The sequence below is a fragment of the Sciurus vulgaris genome, assembly GCF_902686455.1.
Source record: "Sciurus vulgaris genome assembly, chromosome: 8".
NCBI lineage: Eukaryota > Metazoa > Chordata > Mammalia > Rodentia > Sciuridae > Sciurus > Sciurus vulgaris.
This window is the reverse complement of record NC_136468.1, coordinates 18,350,752-18,370,991: the sequence shown is the minus strand read 5'-3', so window position 1 is coordinate 18,370,991 and position 20,240 is coordinate 18,350,752. Positions and strand designations below refer to the sequence as shown.

The following is a 20,240-nucleotide window of genomic DNA, read 5'->3' as shown; positions in this document are numbered from 1 at the left end:
AATATCTGAGTGATGGGAAAATTCACCTCTGTTTTTCTAAATAGAAAATAACAACAATAGTAGACTTATGCAGAGAGACAACACATTCATCTTGGTTTCAGTCTCTTTCACCAAAAATAAAAGGGTTGAATAGATGATGTTCAAAAGATCTATGAGATGGTATCCATCAGAGGTATTTAGAAAGTCAGTTCCAGTTTTCTACTACAAAGAAAAGCCCTGTCCTACAATTTTTTGAGAGATGGGACCTAATTTCTTAGTGACTGTCAGAGGTTAGGGCAAATGTGGTTTCCTAAATTTCGTGGGTCTAGGAAAGCATTATGGCAAAGTCTTCCCATGCATCTAGAAGCAATACCTTCCTCATTCTGAGGGATTATTTTTCTAGGGAAAAAGTGGTACTTTCCAAGCTGGACAATTATTGACTAAACTGTGAGCCCCTAAATCCAAAGAGAAATAAGGTCCTGGTGCTATTATAGTTATTCTACCTTGTGTAGTGTGTGAACATGGTGTGTGTGCAAGCTCACACATGCACTTATATGTGTGTGTTCAGAGCGATTCTATCTAAAAATGAAAGGCTTCAAGAGCACTGTGAGAGTCATATACTCTCAGAAGAGGCTGAAGAATCATGCAGAGGAAAACATGATGTGTTTGCCAAATTAAAGTAGCTGCACATGACCAGACTATAGGACGGTGGGGGAGGCGTGGTGAAGCAGGGCCACATGACTGTACAGGTTGACAGTGACAGGTTACCAACAGCCTTGGAAGAAACCTAACAAGGTCAAGTTTTGGGAAGTGAAACATTGTTAAAGGACTAATCAAGGAAGAAATATGATTGGCTTATGGTTATGAGAAATGATTCTGGTGTGGGAATGCAAACTGATTTGTAAAGAGTAAAGACTGAAAACAGGAAAGCAAAATAAAGAACTGAGGTTAAACAGGGTAATGGCTTCCAAACTAAGTTAATGTCAATGCAGGTGACAAGGACCAGACATGTTAGATAAATAATAAACAGCAGAGCAGACTGATTGGGGTGATTGAGTATGTGTGGTTGTGGTGGTAGACTGGACCTGAGGACGATTAGGTTTCTAAGATAGGCAATTGGGCAGATGGACATGGTTCAGGTCCCACAAGAAGAATCAATAGTTCAGTTGTAAATGCAGGGTTGAGAAAGCTAAAGCATATCTAAGAAGAGAGTAGCATGAGTTATTGGATGTACATGTCTTAGAGAGATCTGGATGGAGGGCGTACATGTATTAATTGCCAGTATAATCAGCTCTCAGTATCTGCAAAGGATTGGTTCTAGATACCCCAATCCTCAAATGCCCAAGTCCCTTCTATAAAATGGCAAAACATTTGCATATAACCTACACACAATTTTCCACATTTTAAATCATCTCTAGACTACAAATAATATCTAATATAACGTAAGGTATGTATAAATAGTTGTACTATATTATTTAGAGAGTAATTATAAGGAGAAAGCCTATGCATGTTCAGTACAAACAGAATTTCATTTTATATTCAATCTGTGCATGGTCACATCTATGGATATTGAGGGGCAACTGTACATTAAAAATAAACTGCTATTGCATTTGTATATCCATGTGTAAACAATTTATTGTCAATTCATACTTGTTTCCAACTCAACAGCTCTCATGCTGCATCCCTTTAGGAAGTAAAATGGCCAAGTAGTGATGAACAAAGGCAAATTTGTAATAAATGAGCTCCTGAACCAGAAAGCAGTGTTAGACTATTTTTCTTAATTGAAAACAGTTTATCTTTTATTCGTTTCCCTGCTTTTTGTTTAATGTCTTTGCCTTTTGAATACTATAGGTATAATCCAAAGTATAATTAAAGAGCTGTGGATTGCACCATTATTAGAGCCATTTTTAGCAAGCATTAATAACAGTCATGAGAAGTAAAAACAGACATGGCCTTTGTGGTGTTTCTCAGGGGAGAGCTCATATTTACATAGATGGCTTCATTTTTACTTCTGTGTAAACTGAATCACTATTTGTCTTCACTTTGCGTCTTTTGTTTATGTCTCTCCCAATGTGATTTTAACTTTTTTTAAAAAATAAGAATGGTGATCAAAAGAAAGTAAAAGTCCAAATGTCAAAGTCCAAATGTTAAGTTTTATGTCCACTTCTGTAGTGTGATCAAGGGCCAGCTTACCTGGAGGTATGTATTTCTCTCCAGTACTTTGAGATAGCTACTGATGCCAGCAATAGCCACCCTGTGATGGCAATACATAAATTAGAAGTAATCTTATTTCTGGTTATTAGATGGTATAGCTGAAGGGTTGAAAGTAAAATTTAACAGAAAATCAGGATTCTCTTAAAATTAACATTGAAGATTATGAAATATTTTTCTCAAAGTTTACATATTTGTTATAGTCCATACATATGATTATGAGAATTTGTATCTGATAATCTTGTGTTAGCATTACATGGCTTTCAAATTAAAAACAAAGATTGATCAGTGCCCCTTCATTAAAGTGTCACATCTAGAAAATACTCTTAACTTGACAGATCATCTCTAAAGTCAAGTACTAAATACTTGCAGTTACAAGATTGTCTAGGCCTTATTAATATCTGATTTTTTATTTAATTTATATTCATGCAGTTAATTATTTTGCATTGTGAATTCTTTAAAGTCGTGGATTGAATTGTGAATTATTTTGCTTTGTTATTTCTCTAAAATTGTGTGTGTGTGTGTGTGTGTGTGTGTGTGTGTGTGTTTAAAACTAAGGATATGTGGTAGTCTTTCTGTGACCCTTTAGGGAGAGAGGAGACTAACATGTAGTGACCAATTCATTTTTAAGGTTGGATAAAATAGTAACTGACTAGGAAGGGTTAGCCCAATCTTGATACATGATAAATGGAAAGTTGGATAAGGGATTCACTCAGTGCATATTGAGTGAAGTGGGTTCTGAAGGCAGAGAAAGGATGCCATGGTGGCTACACAATGAGGTAAATTAAAAGGTTAAACTAAACCCCATTTATTTCAATTTGTTAAAGAATCTATCATAAAGTTGGACATAATGAAAGATCTCAAAGAAATTCAAATTTGTTTGCTAAAATAAGAGCACACATAAAACAATTATGGAAGAATAAAAATATGAAAGTTAATAAGCTTATAAAATATATATGAAGCTAATTTTATATTCTATAAATTACTTTGGCTGATTCATGATTATGGTTAGTTTATGGTTTACACAAAATCAGATGTGACAGTCATCATTTTCAGTCAACTTATACCTTAGGAATATTACATAGTTTAGAATTTCAATGTTTTAATTTTATTTCTAGCGATCCCCCATATTTTACTATCTGTATCATTTCCATAGCATTCTAGTGGGCATGGTCGATTGTTCTCCATAAGTCAACAATTTCATTTTGGAAATTTTATTATATATGTGTTGCCCTTATAAATTATTTAAATAGTGCTTTAGTCAGCTTTTCATCACTGTGACCACAAAACCTGAAAAGAACAACTTAGAGGAGGAAAAGTTTATTTTGGCTCATGGTTTCAGTCCATGATCAGCCAACTCCATAGTTCCGAGCATAAGGTGAATCAGAACATCATGGTGGAAGGGTGTGACAGAGAAAAGCAGCTCAGAACATGGCAACCAGGAAGCAGCAAGAGAGCTCTGCTCACCAGGGACAAGATATAAGCCTAAAGGCATACCCGCAATAATCTTTGTCCTCCAGTCCACACTTCCTGCCAGCCATGAACACCCAGTTAATCCATATCAGTGGATAAACCCACTGATTAGGTTACAGTTCCCATAATCTGATCATTTCACCTCTGAACGTTCTTGCATTGTCTCACACATGAGCTTTTGGGGGACACCTCATGTCTAAACCATAACAAAATAAACTAATTCTGTGTTGAAATCTCACCATTTAGCAAACTAAAAATCACCCCACAATTGAGCATCATGAGAGATCTTCTTACAATATGGCATTAACTCCAGAGCATGTTTTACAGTGTAATAATGTGAATAATTGATTTGACTTCTGAAGAATCTCAGCTATTAATTTCAAATTCAATGTATTTTTGTAGGGGAGCTATTAGGGAATCCATATTGATCTGCATCTTCTCTATCTACTATCCAAATGAAATCTATAATATGGAAGATTTTCTAGCTAGACCACATCTTTCCATAATTGTTGGAATCAGAATATTCATAATCCAATCAAAATTAAGAAATTAAAGAGGCATTGCTATAAAAGAGGTTTGAGCTACTTTCCACTATTACCTTTAGAAGCACTGCAGCAGACTTTTATAGAGAATATTAGATTCTGTGTCTTTCTCCCTACTGATATTATACAGAGAACATTATAATTCATCTTCCGTTTAGCCATATTCCTTCCTTTGACTCAACAGTATGTTTTTAAGAAAGTCAGGACCTTCTTCTAAGTTAAAATATGGAAGGGAAGATTCAGAGTGTTATGGATTAGGTGACAAGCAGCAGATATGGGTACATTTCTTTGTAGCTTGAAAAGCTTGTTTTCATGCAAATATCTCTAGCAAATTCCTGCAGCAAAATAAAGACTGAAAATTATCTGATCAAGAAGAATAATCTCCTCTAAACAGGAGTGTTTCGTTTTTATTATTGTCATTATTTTTCCTTTTAGTTTCCCAGGAGGCACTGAAGACTGTTTAAATAAACAAAAATAAACACAGAATCCTAGGGAGCAGGTTTTGTGTGCGTGAATGAACAGGAGAAAAACAATTCTAAAACAAAAGGCAGGGCTCTTTCTGGTACTGTTATTGCCAGGGACATTAGTTTCCCCCCCATTCCTTGACTCTGAGGACCTGAGAGTGGTCAGGACTGCACGCCACTAATACGTGGAAGAAACAAGGCTCCCTGAACAACACTGAAGACCAACCTAGGTGATTTGCCACCTTCATACCACACAACCCTTCTAGGCCCAGCCACAGGGAGGAGTCAAAGCGAATGGCACTGCTCTTGTCAGTCTTCCAAGCAGGTTGCCTTGAAAGACAATAAAATGGGGTCAGTGTTTGGAGCAGTAGCATTGGAATGACATTGGCCACACACTTCCTTTACCTTGGGTTCTCCCAGAAGCAAGACCCCACTTCTATTTGGGAAGCGTAAAAAGTCAAATAAAGAGAACACCACAGGAAAAGGGAGGCAGGCATAAAAAGGGTGTTCAATGAAAGCTGGGTACCTTAGAGGGTGACTGAGCTACACACTGGAGAAACTCTATGAAATGGTTTAAAAGCACTCATACTCATCTTGCCAACTGCTGAAGTGATTATTATTTGAAAGAATCATTATTTGAAGGTTGCTTCTAGGGGCTATACATTTCTGGACTATTTCCAGCTTTTATGAGCAGAGGGCAGACAAGCCTTCCTTGGTTTCTGAGAAAGTTCTCAGATGTAGAGAAACTGTATGGCATATGGAAATCAAGCATGAGGAAAGATCTGGAAGATATGGGAGTGTAGGCTACTGAAAACATCAACTACATACCTCTAATCATAACAATAATTTTTCCATGTAGTTTTGTTTGTGTGATGTTGGGGATCAAACCCAGGGCCCACTCATGTTAGGCAAGCACTCTACCAGTGAGTGACATCCCCAGTCCCTCACAAATATAATTTGAGCTCTGATCAATATATAGGTACTTATTGCCATATGGTATAGACTGAACTAGATATTCCTTGGTTTCATGTGCTATAATGTATACAGACAAAGTTATTTCAAAAGAGGAGCTAAATATAAATGATAACAGATTTTCTAATATTTTCTTCCTGCAAGCCAGTTGTCTTTTCAGTCCCTGGATTCTAGTATCTTAATATGAAGACCAGTGCCCTGGGAGAGTGAAAAGGCCCCTTTCAAGACCCAGGCAATACAGATCTGCATGAAATGAAAGACATAGACTGGTGGCCCTGATTCTTGGAAAAGTAGAAAGGATAGGGTTTGCACCTGCATTCTGGTGGAAGAGGATTAAGATGATTTAAATCCATGGGCTCTTGAGGGGTAGGTTTCCAAAGTCACTGTGGCTTTGCCATCCAGGAATGTTTGAAAACTGAACACTGTCAAAAGAGAAGAAAACTTTTCCTTATTCATCCTACACGTACTTATTTTAGCATCCTTCACATGCTGGACTCTGCACTAGAGTGAATCAAACAAAGCAGCAGGCTGCTCAGGTGAGCTTGTAGTGAGGCAAGTGGAATATCAATGATCCTTGGAGTCCTCCCAATCCAGTTTTGGCCATTCTCTTCCATTTTTTTTCTCCTTCTTTAGAAATATCCAAATACTTTTTGATTCATTTGTTGTAAGAGCCTAGCCCTTTGTTTTTCTGATCACTCATATTCACTAAAATAATATTAATGATTTCCTAAATGTGTAAGCTTTAAAAACATGCAAAGACTTGCATATCATCATGTATATACTTCACAAAACACAGGTTGTCGTTTCCAAATAATACGTGGAGAAGCATGGGCACAGAGGCTAAATGATTTGCCAAGATGATGCTGGTCATCAATGGCTAGAGCCTCAAGATGTGACTTTTAGTCCAAGTTTTCTGGTGCAGGAGAGTGTGTTCAACTCCAACTAAGCTCATTTATAACTAACCAGGTTGGGAGGACTCCAGGTAGATTACAATCAGCCTCTCTTCCTTTAACAAAATGCTATACTTGGTTACACTGGATTAGATAAATGAAGAGTTGTCTTTAACACTTCGGCCTCCACTTACCAGATCATTCTTTCCATGAATTTTATCAGACTCCATGATTTCCCTGTGCCAGAGGCTATTCTCAGATCAAAATAGGAAGTGTTGACATTCATACTATGACCTATCTGTCATCATTTTAAACTTTATCTGTTTGTCTATCTTTCTATGGTATATATTTCTATTATCTACTTATGTATATTACCATCTATCTAATTGTGTAGGGAGTTATCAGTTACTAAAATAATTAGAATTATTCTCAGAATCAATAATTGATATGAATTTCAAGAGTTTGGATTTAGGTTGCAACTTCATAAGAAGTAAGAAAGGAAGCTGTGATGTCTTCTAAGGATATGCATTGGGCTTGTTTCTGTATGTTGGTTTCTTTGTTTTCTTGCAATGCTTGAGATGGAACCCAGGGCCTCATGAATGCTAGCCAGGATATAGACATTTAATTTTTTTCTCTTTCTTTAACTGAAAACTAGCAGACAGTTAAAAACATCTAGAAATTGAAAGTAGGGTACATGCAAGTATTAAATGCAGTCCTCGCCAGATCTTAGGAACTCATACCATTATGCAGGTACTTTCCATAAATATTAGTCCAGCATTGGGACTCTTGGCACTATTTGGAGAAAATATAACTTTGGGGCCCTGAAGCAAGCATTGTGCTTATCTGTGGGGAGCTAAGAGGCATAGCAGAAACAGACAAAGCCAAAAATGACTTCCAAGACCCCATTCCAAATGCAAGACCCAGAAGCACCAGAAGCAGACCACAGGAAGGATGGAGAAGCTTAGATGGGACTGTGGGACTAGGACAACCCTAAGTGTGGAAAGGTAAATCATAAACAATTAGGTCCCATCCCAGGTTAGTTTTATACATGACTGTTAGTCAGTCATCCCTTCTCTATCATGAAAGTATAGATAAATGCAATAAGATCAACAGATATTTGAACTTTGAAATTCTATAGCAAGATGTAGATATTTGGCTACCTAGTTCAATTTAATGTTTGTTATACAACAGTCATATGGAAAACAGTTTTGTACTCTTTGAACCATGATGGTAAGACAGACACTACTTGCCAATTTTGGCCAATTTTCTTGTTCGTTTTCCTTAACCAAAGGCAAAATGTCCAAGTCTGGGATTAATCTGAAGTCTGCAAATAAATATTGTAGCCAGAAATGGCCAACAGATGGAGAAAATTCTGACGGAGAAGACTAATGACAGAAACTCATTTGGGTTAGAGTAGGTACAGGCTGTGTGTTCTTCAACCAACGCTGGTGAAGAGGAAATCCCCCTCACTTTATGGAGGCCTGGCCTGTTTGGAAAGTTCATTGTTCGACACCATGGATCTCCAGGTGGGTCACGTTTAGAGATACACCAACCTGGAGGACTCCATGCTGTTGAGCTGTTCACAAGCAGCGGACACTTCCAACTCCATCTCCCCAGGAACTAAATTGGCATCATCCATAGTGTGTAAGCATACCTCCTTCAAGAGAGAGCTTACTCTTCCCTCTTTCAAACATGGGGAATGTACAAACTTCATACCTCTACATCAAAACAAATGTTATTTTTGTGGATATGATGAAAACTTGTGTCACACTGTACTCTATTAAAATGAGAGTAAGTATAAAAAGATTTATCTGTTTAAAAGCTGATTAGAAACCATAGAGGCAGCATTGGAATATTAACTTGTGGAATTTTAATTATTTGTTCAATGAATTTTAGCAATAGGTGAGTCTAGGATATAAAACAATTGATTTTTTTTTCTAGAATTTCAATTTGTTGGACTTCTAAAGTTGGTATGTCAGTGTATTGTTCATAACTCATGAAAAAATGTTCCTTAGTTTACAATAAATATGTTCTTTATTTTAGCTTAGCACCTTTTTAAATGTTTTTGCTATATATGTTTTGTAATACAGTAGTCCCCTCTTCTCCACAGAGTTCAGAATGCTCCATGATGCCTGAAATTGCAGATAGTACCAAACCCCATAAGCACTGTTTTTTTCCCTATTTAAATCTTTCAAATGGAGTTTAATTTAAAAATTAGACACAGTAAGAGATAAACAAAAAAAAATAATAAAATAATTGTAGAAATATGTTGGAAAAAGTTATTTAAAGCATATGAATTATTTATTTTTATAATTTTCCAGTTTATGTTTTCAGACCCCATAGCTCCCCTGGAGTTACTGTAAGTAACTGGAACAGTAGAAAGTGAAGCCATGGACAGGGGGCACTACTGTGACATTTAATAAGTCCAAATAATCATTTTGTGATGACTTAGTAAGAATTTGTCTTTCAACAGTAATATGGCATTGGGGTTTGGTTTAAGGTAGGTGTTATATATGGTAGAGTGACTTTTATCAGAAGTTTTGGGGTTAATGTATTGGTAGTCTTGTGTATAAGATATTTTTCTTATTGGGACTGTTGTGTGATATAATATTATTAATTTCTCTAATATTAACACATTTCTTAATTCCATGGTTTTAATTGTCCTGTTATGTTATTCCTTTAATGTACTATTGAATTCCATTCACTGCTACTTTATTAAAGCTTCTGCATCAACTTTTACCAGTGAGATTGAGATAAAGTGTTTGTTTTTAATTTTGTGTTATATTTGATGAATGTCTATATCAGAGTCACATATGTAAAATTAATTGGTGGCTTCTCCTTTTTGCTTATGCTGTTGAAGAGTTTGTATAGAATGAAATTGGTCATATATATTTGAATGCTCCTGCCTTTAAAGCTTTAGGTAAAACTGCAAATTAATTCTTACAGAAATTTTAAAAGTGAATCATTACATTTTCTAAGTCATTTGTGTGTTCACATTTTGTATGTGCTTATTTATTAATTTTGGTAAATAATGGATTTCCTATTAGTTATCTATGTAGTGACAATGCTGAAAATTTCCTTAAATACTTGTGCATATGACCATTAAATTGATTATTCTCCAAATTTACTTTCTTTTCATTTTCCTAATTTTCTGTTTTTCTCATGCTTTTTAGTAAGATTTTCCAGAATTTTGTGACTTTTTTAGTTCCTTTTTATAATTCCATAGGAATTTTTTTCTCTCCGTTTTATAGCTTTTTCAATTGAATGCTTACTTCCTCTTCCATCCTTTGTTTAATATTGAAAACATTTAGAGTCATGGATTTGTTTTTGACAATTGCTTTCATCTCATCCAAGGTTTAAAATGTAACCTGATTAATAAAAACATAGGCTTACAATGAAATGGGATTAGGTTTGAATTCTGATTGTGTCACACATAATGTGCAAGAGACTTTTGCTACCTTTCTTTATTTATAACTTAAACACACCTACCTTATAGTTCTTGGTGAGATGAAATGAGATAATATATTCGAAAGTGTGTAGAACAGTGGTAGCAAAATCAAATGTTCAACACATATAGTAATATTTATTATTTTTCTTTTGGCTTGATAATTATTTTAATTATTAAAACCTCAAGCTCTGGGTGTTTGTATCTTAGATGGTCCTCATTTAAAATTTTCTCGTAAGTTTTAATTTAATTTTGTCCAGAGAATGTGTTTTTCTTTTCTTTCATTTTTTAATTAAAAAACTTTATTCTTTGCAGCAGTATACAGATTGATTGTAAAGCATACAAGGTTCTCAATGCCACTCATCTTCCATAACCTGAGGCCGTTTCCTCTTACTAACATCTCATATAGAGGAGGTACATTTGTTACAATTGATAAACTAATATTAATTAATTATTATTAACTAAGGTGGGTAGCTTACATTATAGTTTACACTTTGTGTTGCACATTCTTTGGGTTTTGGCAAATGTATAATGCATGTGTGCACCATGGTTTATAGATGAAAGTTGAAATAGGCAAATAGTCAAAAGAACTTTCAGCTATTAGAACATTTTATTCACTTTTGCCTGACAGTGTAAATAAATAACTTCTTATATTATTAATAATTGGCTTATGGGTGTTTGTGCAAAACATCCCAAACTCTTCCCTTTACTTGTCACTCCAGTTATCAAGAAGCAACACATGGGAGATTCTGATATGTGTAATGAGATATTTTCATTTTCACTTTTCACCCTAAATCTCTAATTCTTTTATATCCAGGAAAGAGTAAATTTTAAAAATGAAATGAACATGCCCCATTATTCTCTCTCTTGAGCCTAGACCCAGCCTGTGAAATATGTTTGTGCAATACACTCTGTTTCAGCCAAAGGTACTTAAAAGTAGGCATTATGAGGCCAATTAAAAAAAAAAGGAGAAAAAGAAAAAGACAACAAAAAATCTAAATTCCATTTAAAAATTACCATATTTATATTTTCCATCCTACAAATTCAGTCTCCCTATACTAAGCAGGTGCCCATTGAGAGGGGAAGCAGAAGTCACCAAGCTCAGGTGCAGGGCTGGGTTATTCCATCCCTCACCCAGTTCTTGTTTCTACTATCAGCCTCCTTCTGCCTTTCTGTGGGGTGCTTCTCCATTGCTCCCTAGGGGATATGTGCTTGACTTCCTTGAAGATGGCAGGAAGGATTTATAAAGGAATTACTTGAATTTATGACTGAAGCACAATTATCAGTTTAATAGAGAGATTATCAGTTTAGTGGGAGATAGTAAAAGAGCATTATAGACATAGGGAATCATGAAAATAATAATTATTACTTGTTTGAAGACGATGTATTCCTGAAACTCTGTTATATTTATTTTCTTATTTAAAAATCAAAACAATTGTGTGAGATGACTGTTTGAGTTATCATCCTTTTTTGGGGGGCAGGTAGAGAAGAAAATTGAGTCTTGAGTAGTTTGCTCAAGACCAAACACCTGTGAATTGATAGGTTGCTTACATGCAAGTACTATGCAATGTTAAAATCTCAAAATTTTAACATTTTTGAATTAAAGACAGAGCAAGATTGGATATAAGTAACTGTGTTTTCATAAATGAATTCATATTTATTATGATAGAATTTATAAATTGGGTTTTTAGATATAGAGGATGGTAAAGATTTTACAAGTTTGTCAAGTGGAAGCTGAAGCCACTGGTTGGCAGGGATGAGGCCACTCTCCCTTATACAGCAGGCACAGTGGAGGATTCTAAGACCTGATTTTTCTGTCTTCTCTTCTTTTTAACCCTGGCTGGGTGCTTCTGTGCATTCGCTAAGTTTTCAGTGATCAAGTGTTATGACTTGTTCAAAATGAACGAGACTATTCTGACATTCAAGGTTGAATTTCCAACAAAATCAACCTGTTCATCTGGAAATTGAAGTCATCTTATTTATAAATATCCTCTAAAAGTATAACCAGAAAATGGATTCACAAGATATACAAATCTTTCATGTTAATGAAAGGAACATGTGAAATGAATACTAGAGAATAAACTTGCAAGATCCAAGATAAGCCTGCATCTCTGAAATATAGGTGAGAGTGCATTAGTAGACACAGAACTTGAAATGACTTATCACCCACTTACAACAGCATGCAACAACAGAGAGAATTTAAAATTCTTTTGAATTATGAATTTTCGAGTTTGTTTTCCCAAGGAGTTGACAAGCCTTTCCCTTGATTTTCTGCTCCACCTTTTTATGTGCTAATTGTATAATAATATGCTTAACATGCTGATCAGCCAGCAGCACACAGAAATCCCACTGGAATTTCATCTCATTGACTCAGGGATGTTTCTGGGCTCAATAACTGCTTCCAACTATCATTATTTTATTCTTGTGGCATTCATGTCAGCATTTGTAGGGAGAGAAAAGAAGATGATAACACACACAGAGAGACACAGACAACCTTGTTTTATGACCCATTCACAACACATCTAGTTATGTTGTATAGATATGTACTCCTTTTTGAGGACAGAATAATAGACGATAATATTTACTGATTGCTTTTTTAAAAATGTGCCAGGTCTCTGCTTTTTAAAAAGTTATTCTTCTTAACTCTCAGTGTAACTCAATGAAGCAGGTACAATTTTATGCCCTCTTTATATAGATGATTAAACTAAAACGAAGAGAGTTCAAATAACTTGCTTAAGGTCACACTGCTTATAAATATTGGCCCAAGCATTTGAATGCAAAAAATTCACCTACACAGGTCAGCTTCATACTTACAATACACTTTATTGCAAGAACCCTAGTGTGTGCATTCATTCATGAACAGGCACATACATATATATGCTGGCAGAGTAAATATATCCTTGACTTCTCTGGCACTTTGAGCATTTTTACATAGAGGATGGTGTGAAACCTATCCCAGCACATTTCTTTTAGAGGTACTTCCTTCTTTAACTCAAGCATACATTTGTACCTCTCTTTTATGTAGCTGACACAAATCCCATAGCATTCATGGAAAACTCCATTCTAGCATACAATTTTTGTTGGAGAAGGACTGACTTTAAGATACCAAAATCATCTTGTACAGAAAAAAAATCTGTCCAAGATAAAATTATATATATATATATAATATGTGAACAATATGTAATATATTTTATGCATGCATATATATATCTCTACATACACAAAAGTTCATTTATGTTCAGTATTTGGGTGACTACTGGCAAATGTGATTTTTTTTATTTTAGCTAAGTCAAGAGATCATGTGGGTACTATGGTCAGGGAAGAAGTTTAAGAAAAAAGAGCAAAGACAATATTGTATTTAGATTGTTTAGGTAATTAGAACACACAAAAAGACATCTATAATCATTTTGTCCTTAATATCTAAAGTGCTGTCCAGTTCCTGGTATATAGTGCCATTACTTCATAACTACTCAGCAGATTTTAATTACCTATGGTTCTGATTAACATAGTAAATTACTAATATTCTCTGGGTACATAAGCTTAGTGCTTCCTTCCTCTCCCCCCCAACCCCTGGGAGTTTGAATTGAAGCCAATATTGTTGTAATAAGAGGTTCTCTGTCAGGATTTGAATCATCTCTCAGAACTTTAAGGTCCTCCTATGAAAGCACTAGTGCTTTATTGGCTCAGCTAGTATACCTGTCGCCTGTCACCTTTGTAAGATGTGAGGACTGTGAATCTCTTTTCATCACTGAGATTCTGGGAATAAAGCCTTCCAGTTTACTAAGGTGGGACATGAAAAGGAACATGATTGGAAGTGTGTAGATACTCACCCACAGCTAAAACTGCCAACGCGTCCTCTGTGTCTGACTGCCTTGTCATTGTCGCTGTGTCTCAGGGCCACTAATGTTTTGTTAGTGCTGAGTAGTTTCTGACTTCTGATTGCGTCATTCTTAGGTTTTGGTGTAGTTCATTAAATTTGAGTGGTGTGTGTGTGTGTGTGTGTGTGTGTGTGTGTGTGTGTAGGAAAGAGAGAGCATTTTGGTGCCAAATGAAATCATTTGAATTATTGTCACTCCACCGTCATCCCAATTAGCATTTTAAATTTACTTGCTACTTCATAATTTAATGGCCCCAGTATGTAAATTGTTACTTCACAATTTGGTTGACTCAATATAGAAATTCTGTTCTTGAGTAGTGGAGCTGACCTTGTGTGATTTCTGTCACTTTTAGAGAAAACTGGTTTTTTCTCACCAATCCCATTCAAATAGCCTTAGTTAAAGAATGAACAAAACAAAAAGTTTTACTTACAATGATCCTAAGTTATGTACTTGAGGAGCAAATTGATTTTATACAGCAAATTAACAATTAGATTTTAGCAATGATGTGAATGAAAGTAGTGTTTTGTTGGTTCATAGAACTAAGACCAGAGCAAATATAATATCTAATGTGTCTAATATAATAATATACTTATTAGTATCTTAGCAAAATCAACCAAAAGACAGGGATATTGATTTAGTACTTGTTGTATATTTATACTAGGCTATGTATTCTACAGATAAAAGCTTTCTAGAAATTTGATACTATTATTCCACACATTTGTATTTGAAGAAACTAAGGATCTAAATATGAATTAAGTAACTTGCCTGAAGTTATAGGACTAGTCTCTATCAAGGCCAGGACTCAGACCCAGGCTCCTTTCCACCAGTGTGCTGACTCTGATTTATTTGCGTCCTCAGGCAATATCTCCATGCACACAGGGTCTGAAAGAGCAGTAAGTGGTGAGTTGTATTGGGTTGCAAAAAGCAATTAGTAAATAGTTACCACCGGTCTATGACATGTCTCAGTTTAGTCAATTTTCTTTTGGTTGAAAAGTCTGTTCTCTGTGTTCACTTTTCTTTTCCTTTTTGCATAGTTCTTAGGATTTAATTTATTTATCTTTTCTCCTTTATACAATGTATAATATTCTCATCAATGTGAATTAGCAAAAGCCTTAAGGAAACTTAGTAGACACTGTGCAAAAAAAGAAGATTGTTTTTTCAGTAGATTCCACTGAATTCCATAATATTTCCCCATATTTCTAAATATATTATGACCATCTTAAAATAGCTATCCTTATAGGCAAATATTTTAAAAATAAAGTTAAGAATAATTGGCTAATGGTGACTACTCATTTTTGTTGTAGTAATTTCTTTGGTACGATTTTGTCCTCACAACAAAAATGTGATTAAAATACAGATCTTAATTTCTCATACCTTTCTAAGGGAAAGATTCTAAAGGAGTCTTTTATAAATGGGAAAAATATTTTTTAATATTATGAAAATATAACTGAAATTTTTAAACCCTTCTCCTTCAATAGCTTTATGGTTCTCTTTAAGCAAGATGTGTCTAAATATTTACTTTTCAATATAGGATGTTGTCAATGAAAAAAATAATTTGACTTGTTTCCATCCTTCTACATATGGCCAATACAAAAAATATTTATTGGCATATACCATAAGTTATCTTACATTCCCTATTGTAGTTCCATTGATTTTGACATGTTTTACAAATAATTTATTGACAATAATATTTAAAGGATAAAAATCTGTGAAAGGCTTTCTTCTTCACTAAGTTAGAGCACATGTTTTTTAATCACAGTGACTTGCAATTTAGCATAGTCACTTGAGTGAGAGGAAAAATCTGTCATTATACCTATTGCTCATTAATTTCCAACTATACCTGAGTGTTCCTTTACCTGTCTCAGTGTATCCAGCAGAAACAGAAGTATTGCTTTGAAAGATATGAAGGCAGTAAATCCTGCTCCCTGTCCTGAGGGGACTGTGACCCTCTGCCTTCTTCTGGTCCCTTCACTGAACTCTCTTCATCCCACCGCACAGAATTGTCACTCCATGTCAGTGGGAATTAATTTTAATACATGTAAAAGATCTCTTCTTTGTCCTCCCAGTGAGAGTGGAGCTGCCATTTAAGCTCAGAATATCTGACTCTTCATCGAGCTTATTAGGCAGTTAAAAACTTTGCCACTTTAAGTATTATTTTTAATAAGAATAAGACTAGAACTTAAGGCATTCCATGGATACTCTTTATGAAAAGATAACTAAAACACATAAATGTGTATCATTGCTACTACAAAACTGCTAATGGATTTTAAATAATTGTAATCCTAACATACACAGAATTAGTTTATTAAAGTTTTAATTTCATCCTCTGTGAAATGGGCAATAATGACACCTCTCTCATAGAGTTGTGGTGTGGAGTGAAATAATCTGACAAGTTCACTGTGAGGCTTAAGGCACAATACATGTTTTTGTGTAATTGCTACAGGTTTATTTAGCTCATCACTATTATGTAGAAGAGAAAAGATGGGGTAAAACCTAGAATTCAAGTGGAAACTGCTTTTTATATCTAATATCATAGAAAATAAACTTATAAGTAATACATTTATAATATATGAAATTTCTGACAAAATGTCTGACTTAATGAATATTCAATATCTATCTAAATAATTTTGTGATACAAAGCAGATTATTCTATTAATTTGTTTTTGAGCATCTTTTTTGTAGCTGGCATCTTTCTGATTGAAATTTTCAGAATAAAAATTAAATAATGTATTAGCTTAGTTATTATTCAAGGTGGCAGTATATCAGTTTTCTATTTCTACAGGAAAAAAAGTTATTCAAAGAAATCCATTTTCAGAATAAAAAACTTCTTTGGAAACCTTGCTAAAGCAATCTCTCAGTTTCTCTGGGAGGTCTCAACAGCACATTTCCCTGGGTTTGAGGAGAGATTCTGTCTCAGCTGATCTCCATAGAGTACAGCTGAGCTGTCTCTTTCCCCAAAGACTGAGGACCTATAAAAAGGTCACTTTGTTGACCACCTAAGAACCACTTCCCATTCTGAGTGCGTCCTAGTCCTTATCACCTTAGTGGCATTTGCTTGTCAAAGCAATGCTGTGAATCAGGTATTATGAGCAGAGCTGAAGTCCAGAGAAACAATAAAACATGTAGATGGCAGATCTGGGTTCTGACTATTTATGCCTTTCATTTCCTTTTAGAGTTAACTGCCTGCCCCCCCCATCAGGTTCATTTCTCAAAACTAATTTCCAAATACAGGTATTATGCTTATCAAGACTGGTAGGGCCTTATGCCAAAACAGGGCTGGTTATCATTAAACATTATGTTAATGTACTGAATGAAAAGTCTTGCTGTTATTGTAAAAGATCCACAAACATGACAAGGGAAATCTGAGATTAACCCCTTTCCTCTCCTGCCTAACTCACTCTCCTGTCTTGCACCAGGGTTCCAGAAATACACATAAAATTGCTTACCACCTCTTCCTTTTATTTCATTTCATTATTGTTCCAATTGTCAGCCTCCTTTCCTGGTTCATACCATTTTTCTCCATTGATTATGCAATCACTGAAATGGCAATTTCCAGCTCACCTACTTTCCAGTTGATTGCAAAAGATTCATAAAATGGCATCTAAGGAAAGGGTTATACCTGAACAAAAAACAATTGCAGTTTTTGTTCATTACTACATATTATAGTGGTTAGTAAAGGAATAAACAGTGTCAGCCCACCTACTTCGGAAAGGCAGAGCAGGGCTCTTTCCGGGTGGCTGCAGAGCATTCACGTTGGTGCGCACCTGGGAATGACTTCACCCCCGTGACTTACAAAAGGGGCATCATAACCTGCACCTGAGCAACCCATGAGCAGAATCAGAAAGAGCCCCTTAGAAATAAAGGAAATGAGACAGAGTTATTAAAGAAAGGGAACACGATGTTTCCTGATTCAAGTGCTACCTTGAAGATATGTTGGATAGTTCTAAGAAGCAATGGGATTTTTCAGCCTGTTTCCTCATTTATAAAATAGAAATATTAATCAAACCTACTTTATTTAAGGGGAACAGAGGCTAAAATGCAAATCACAGGTTTTGGTAAACTGTAAATTATTTGCAAACATTTGTTATTATAAAGAAGTAGTTATTGCTAAGTGAATGGCAGATTAGGACCTTGGGTGATTTTAGTACTTCAAGAAGGACATTGGTTCTTTTAGATAATTGAATGATTTCTGGACACAGAAAGAGTTGTGATCCTACAATTTTAGAGGCCTAGAGAGAGAGATTGATGTTTCCACTCTAGTATCCACACTATATGCAGAGTATGACTTCCAAACCCTTCAGGAGTTGCTGGCATCATTAATTCACTTACAGACTTCCACTACAATCTTGACTTCTTTCATATAAAAATTAGTTTGGGAGAAAAGGGATATATTCAGTAAGAGGTATGTATAGCTAAGTCAAGGTTCATTTCTACAGTTTAGGGAAAGAAAATTATGAGGAGAAATGGTAAAGTCAAGTAATGTGCTTAGAGTCACAAAGCACAATCATGCATTATCAGTCTCAGGTTAAATGGGATTAATTAACCAAGGCTGTACATGCATACCATTAGATTAATTTACTGAATAATTCACTGAGAAAAGCCTGGCCAATTTTCAAATGCTGAGACTATAATGAATCATTGATGTGACTAATTTACCTCCCCTGAATTGACTGATTGGTTTTAAATTGAAATGATTGCTAATTTGGGCATATTGATCTCACTTTATGTCATGGATATTATTTAAAAATCTCAAGACTTTTGAAGGACTGGAACATGTTTTTCTCTAGAGGGAAACTGAAAAATCTCATAACTTCTCAACTGGAATTTCTCCTTTAAATGCACACATGTTAATTAGCTCAAACTTCCAGTCACAACTAAATCAACAAAACATTGTGTTGGTAGAAATATGCAACACTCTCAGGGACTCAGGGAGGAAGGCTGACAAAGTAGTGCCTACCATTGTTCTGTCTACACTGCCAGGGTGCTGGCCTCAGTGAATTCTATACAGCCTGACAGCAAACAATACCACAAGCAGGGATTAGGGTTTCCAAATTGGGAAACATTTTTAAAATAAGAATTTATCTTTTTTATTTTATTATTTTATTTTATATTCTGTGATAGTGTAAACGGTATACTGGGGAACCACACTTTCTTACTTAGAAACAGGAGCCAGTAAACTTAGATGAAACCTAGATTATTATATTCCTCTCCATCTCACTTTTACCCCTTTCAAGTCTGCCCCGTGGTAAAAACTTGTATATTGATGTGGAACTAACAGAGCAATGGAAGCTCTAACTTGGTAGTGGGCCCCAGGTCACAGGAACCATGGCTACATCATCCCCACTATTTCTGCTAGACTGGGATTCTTACTAAGAGGATGTTTTACTAACACTTCCATCACATTACCACCGCCATTTTGGTTTTCATATCAGAATCCTTATAAATTAAATATGGTCTAACTTCTTCAGTATCTCAATTTGGGAAATGCTATAAATTTTCAAATCAAATTTCACCTTAGAAAATACAATAAATAGGGTCCACTGTGGTGGTGTGTGCCTATAATTCCAGTGACTCAGGAGGCTGAGGCAGGAGGATCTCAAGCTCAAACTCAAGGCTCCCTGTGTCAAAATAAAAAATTAAAAGGTCTGAAATGGTAACTCAGTGGTAAAGCACCCCTGGGTTCAATTCCCAATACCAAAAAAAGAAAAAAGAAAAAATATAATAGTGAATACATTTAATTCACCTTTTAGACACTATACTGTCTCTACCGAGAAGCACACACTTTATAATGGGTCCACTTTGGACTTCATGGAAGAGGTTATTTCAGTTTATGTCTCTTAAAGACATAAACTCAGAATCTCATCCTTTCTGTAACATGTTTGCATCATATGGACTCCAAGGAACAGATTGCACACTGGCTCAATTGCAGATACTTCTTAGGCCTGTTCTATTTCTTTTCTTTTCTCTAGATGGGTATTGCTACATTTTGTGTATACTTGTTCCTTGCACTGTTCCTTTCACGCCCATATTCTCTTTCTCCTTAAATGTGCTGTTTTTGAAAACCACTTCTTTATTGTTGACATTGAATATAACGTAGCTGAGTTTTGTATCGCTGTTAATCCCTCCTCCTCATTGTCTCCAATGAGGTTTGCCTTCACTTCACTTTAGTCATCCAGACCCTGCTGATGGTCATCATCTGGAACAGCTCTATCACCTCTTAAGATCCTAAATTAATTGTCCTCTCTGGACACAACTTCCTGTCCTTATGGTTTTGTTATTTCAATTACCTTTATTCTTCAGTAACGTAAAGCCCTTCACCAATGATGACCCTTCACTTAACCACAACACCAGTTTCCTTCTCTGTTCAGCTTTTTCTCACTGTCTTA

The 20,240-nt window shown here is 35.3% G+C and overlaps 1 protein-coding gene and 1 long non-coding RNA gene across 5 annotated transcripts in view; one reads left to right on the top strand and one right to left on the bottom strand.

The window, feature by feature from the left end:
- Positions 1–20,240, top strand: part of CHRM2 (cholinergic receptor muscarinic 2) — a 154,285-nt gene that overhangs the window by 48,986 nt on the left and 85,059 nt on the right. The gene's annotated exons all lie outside the window — the stretch shown is intronic.
- Positions 1–20,240, bottom strand: part of LOC306667760 — a 50,010-nt gene that overhangs the window by 3,439 nt on the left and 26,331 nt on the right. Inside the window, exons 3-4 of the long non-coding RNA XR_013765639.1 lie at positions 14,620–17,473; positions 2,173–2,233 (exon numbers count right to left, since the gene is read on the bottom strand). This is a non-coding gene — a long non-coding RNA (uncharacterized lncRNA). The remainder of the gene's footprint in view (positions 1–2,172; positions 2,234–14,619; positions 17,474–20,240) is intronic.